The sequence below is a fragment of the Penaeus monodon genome, chromosome 37 (assembly GCF_015228065.2).
Source record: "Penaeus monodon isolate SGIC_2016 chromosome 37, NSTDA_Pmon_1, whole genome shotgun sequence".
NCBI lineage: Eukaryota > Metazoa > Arthropoda > Malacostraca > Decapoda > Penaeidae > Penaeus > Penaeus monodon.
In genome coordinates, this window is record NC_051422.1 from 981,171 (window position 1) to 985,982 (window position 4,812).

Consider the following 4,812-nt stretch of genomic DNA (forward strand, 5'->3'; position numbering starts at 1 on the left):
ATGCACATACACAACATACAAGAAAATTAATCACACACACACACACACACACACACACACACACACACACACACACACACACACACACACACACACACACACACACACACACACACACACACACACACACACACACACACACACCTCCTTCATTTACACGAGTCTCCCCTTCAAAACGCGTCCCGACATGTTCCGTTTTCTCCCAGATGTAAACAAACCCAAAGGGAGGGACGTTTGAGGTAGATTTCTGGGTCTATTTGAGATAATATTTCCTGATTCTATGGTCTGTCGTGGTGAATAAGGTGAGGGAAGAGGGCAGGGAATATGGTGATAATGGTAAGGTGTTTATGTATGTGTAATATTCGCTTATTTTGTCTGTAAAGGTGAGAAAGGGTGATAACCTCTGCCGGCACCTGTTCAGCGGTTGGGAAAATTGCTACGAGGTAATTAACTAACTATAATAACTATATATTTTTTTATTGCATTTGATATAAATGTAATTCAGAGAGAAAATCGATTAGTATTACTAACATAGTCTCGCGCTGGCTACTGGCACTCCTGCAAAGGCCAAGTCTGGGCTATGCATATATTTACCGATATCAAGATACTGCTTACATGTCTTTTATGTGCCTGTTTATGATTTTTGTGATTTTATTGTCAGTAATGAAACCCGTCCTGGCAAGGTGGTGCTGTCAGACTTCCCCTAAAGAAGTCCAAGCTCTTTTTCGCCACATGGGTGTTATTGGTCTTTGCTGGAGCGCAAAATGTAAAGGCTACTGCGAATACTTGACACTGTGCTTAGTTGTGTAGATTGCAGGCCTTACAGGCTGTAAGTTTAAAGTTCATCTGGGTAGAACACAGCTAAGGCACTTACTAAAAATCTTATTTTGTAAGCCATTGTGGGGAAATTAATGAGATTTACCAAATGTCTTCTTCATATTCTGTTAATTTACAGGTCGCCTTGACCATCAAACTTCCACCCCCCCCTCCCCTATATTCCTAGAAGTTAGAAGTAGGATTGGGTCTTTCTTTCTTTCTATCTTTTTACTATAAAATCTGAGAGGAATCTGAAAGTTCTGTCTTGTTAAGAATATATGTGATGGAGTGTTGTTAGCATGGCAGATTCTGATGTCAGAGATAGCTACCATAGCTTCAGAAAACACTTGTAAAAAAACAAAGCCAAAAATTGACTCACATTTTTCCACTTTCTTCCACATTTTTATAAGAAATTTTACTCGTATTTTCTTCCCCACCTAGAAAAACCCTGGATTCCCTGGAAGTAAACTTGAGTAACAGAAACCTAATTTCAGAGGGTGCTGTCCTGGGTTCAAGAATAATGGTATTTTGTTTTTCATTTACTTTATAGATAGAGTGATTCTCTATTTTCAATTTGTGATGGCTGTGTTATAGAAGAAAGATGTTTTAGAATTCATGAATCTCTACCTTCCAATTACTCTTGATTTTGCACACTATGTATGTCCAAAATTGTAGGTATACCATAATTCTTGATAATTCTTTTATTTCTAAAAGGCAGAGAAGAATTTTTTTGGTTGATATGTTTTGCAAAATTGTATTATTTCTCATGCCATAAGATTCATATGTACTGTTTTGTGCTCCAGTATATATTTTAGTTCCGGTGATACTTAATGTGAATCTTCTGATTTAGGTCCCCCTGTAATCTACCTCGGGTGATTCGGCACTGAGTACTCTTTGGTTTAGTACAGCATATGTGTACTGATAAATGATGAATTAATTTGACATTTAAAAATTTAATCTGTTTACTGATCCCGAATTCAAAAAATATTTTCATGTAAGTTTTGTGACCATTCTGTTACAACAACCAAAGCAAAAAGAATAAATGTTTTCTAAGATTACAGTTGGTGACAGTGTTGGGCTTGTTTTGCAAGAAATAATTATCAATCAACGTAAGTAATACAAATTATAGGTTTCACTTTTTGTGCGTACAGAACCACCTGCAATGTCAGAAAGCCATCAAGAAGTCATAGAACCCATCACAGAAAAGAAGACTGATGAAAAATGAATGGCCAATCCTATAAACTGCTAATGGGAAGTCTAAACAAGGAGGAAGTGGAAGACCTTCCGCTCAAAATGGAGGATTCCAAGTGGTGTGAACGTGGAAACGGTCGAACAGCTTAGGGGGAAATTGTCAGAGGCAACCATCAGCCTTTGAGAGGTAAGAATGAGCTGAATTGCAGCAGCCACTCAAACTATAATCTTATTTTTGGACATACATAGAAGGCAAGATACACTGTGTATGGAATTGTTAGATCAATGAATATTAAGACATTTTTCCTTTACAACATTTTTGCAAGTGATATATAAAAGAGAGTAATTATTAAGACTATGGCAATATCCATTTGTGACTTGTTACTAGAGACAAGAAGCTTGGGAATCTGGGGAGTGTGTGTGTGTGTGTGTGTGTGTGTGTGTGTGTGTGTGTGTGTGTGTGTGTGTGTGTGTGTGTGTGTGTGTGTGTGTGTGTGTGTGTGTGTGTGTGTGTGTGTGTGTGTGTGTGTCTCTCTCTCTCTCTCTCTCTCTCTCTCTCTCTCTCTCTCTCTCTCTCTCTCTCTCTCTCTCTCTCTCTCTCTCTCTCTCTCTCTCTCTCTCTCTCTCTCTCTCTCTCTCTCTCTTTCTCTCTCTTCTCTCTCTCTCTCTCTCTCTCTCTCTCTCTTTCTGCATGTGTCTGTCTGTATGTCTGTCTGTGTCTAAGTGGGAGAAGCATGGGCAAAATTGCATCTAATAGGTAATCAGAACTGAAAAAAAAAATTGATAAAATAAACTGAAAGAAAATTAACCTAAAGCCGACAGTCATGGCATGTACGTACATGCCATGCCCACAGTGATTTTATTTTATTAATCGTTTTTACACATAGATGGCTGTACTTGTACTTAGTCACCAATGAGCCAATTATGAGTACTATCTGTCTCGCCTGTTTACACGTTTCCTTAATTTTCCTAGATATTTTATGTTATATTATATTCCTGTTAATGACAATAACATTATAGTAATTATAATGTCTATGATAAAAATAACACCATCGATATTCATAGCAATAGTTTTAAAAAAAAAATTCCACAAATTCAAAGAAAGGTGAAATCGGTTAAGGTCACAAGGTCTACTAATTGACTCCTTTGTGGCTAAGCACTTGCAGAGCCATCTGTTTGCAAAGACATTTCACAAAAATGTCTGAAATGGGCACCGCATTTTCCCAGCGACATTGAGTAAAAAAAAAAAAAGAAATATCCGCACTTTGTCTGACACACACAAGATTTTTAGGACGTTCCTCTGATAGGCAATATTTCTAGGATATTTACCTAACCTAACCTTTTGCTAGGCATAAAGTTCAATCTATGCTGTGTATAAATTCCTAGTTTTTTTGTTTTGTTTTTTTAATACAGAAACACTCAGAAATCTATTCTGCCCAGCATATGGAGATTTGCTGGCCATTGCTTGAGCACCAACTCCTTCATCTTGTCTGTCATATTTATTTGTAACATTTTAATTTTCAATATTCAAGAGCTGTTTCCTTTTAAAAGATAAAGAATTTATCAATTCCACATGCGGTTTACCGAGTGCTATGTGAATGGCCAAAACTTTAGTATTATCTGTTGGTTGTCTATCAAGTAGTTGTGAGAATGTAATACATAAAGAAAGGATGTTAAAATGAACCATTCCATGACCTTATATATATATATATATATATATATATATATATATATATATATATATATATATATATATATATATATATATATATATATAACACACACACACACACACACACCACACACACACACACACACACCATACACATACACATACACATACACAGACACACACACACATATGCAGACACACACACATACGCAGACACACACAGACACACACACAGACACACACACACACAGACACACACAGACACACACACACAGACACAGACACACACACACAGACACAGACACACACACACAGACACAGACACACATACACACACATATGCACATGTGTGTATGATTATGTATATATGTATGTGTATATATGTGTATATATACATATACATACATACATATACATACATATATATAGATAGATAAATAGATAGATAGATAGATAGATTTTTTTTTTCATATGTGTGTATATATATTTTTTTATATATACTTGTTGTATATATACATATATACAGATATATAGATATAGATATATATGTTTATTATATATATGTGTGTGTGTGTGTGTGTGTGTGTGTGTGTGTGCATGTATGTATGTATGTATTTATGTATGTATGTAAATATATATATATATATATATATATATATATATATATATATATATATATATATATATATATATATATATATATATATATAATATACATATGTATGTGTATATTCCTGCATGTGGTTGTGTGTGTGTGTTTGTATTTGTATTTGTGTGTTTGTGCTGTGTACCAGCCTCTAAGAAACTGTGTAGACGGAGATATGTCCTAAGAACTTAGAGAGAACTTAATAACACTGATTTGAGGTTTAGTCATATGTGTTTTGATGTTGTAACAATCAGCTGATTGTATGTATCACTGCCCCTGAACGAAGAGGTGAGGGTTAACAAGGCAGTTGAAATTTAATTATTTATTTTTTATGAAGAGAATGATGATGTCGTTATCAGGTACGTGTCCCAGCCATAGTAGTGACGGCTTTGCTGATGGTAGTTGTCTAGTGATGACAGTGTTGATTATTTTGGTTATTTTGACATTGTGGGTGTTATAAGGTGTTGGTGGTGTTGACTGAGTGCGC

At 35.5% G+C, this 4,812-nt stretch overlaps 1 protein-coding gene across 3 annotated transcripts in view; it reads left to right on the forward strand.

Moving 5' to 3' along the window:
- Nucleotides 1-203: 203 nt before the first annotated feature.
- LOC119596023 (D-ribitol-5-phosphate cytidylyltransferase-like) overlaps nucleotides 204-4,812 on the forward strand; it is a 15,538-nt gene continuing 10,929 nt past the window's right edge. The window contains exons 1-3 of one of the 3 annotated variants that reach the window (XM_037945118.1): nucleotides 212-239; nucleotides 384-443; nucleotides 1,968-2,194. The gene's annotated coding sequence lies outside the window, so the exon portion shown is untranslated. Of the gene's footprint in view, nucleotides 303-383; nucleotides 444-1,967; nucleotides 2,195-4,812 lie in introns of all 3 variants that reach the window. The other 2 variants (XM_037945119.1, XM_037945117.1) reach the window with 2 other exon arrangements.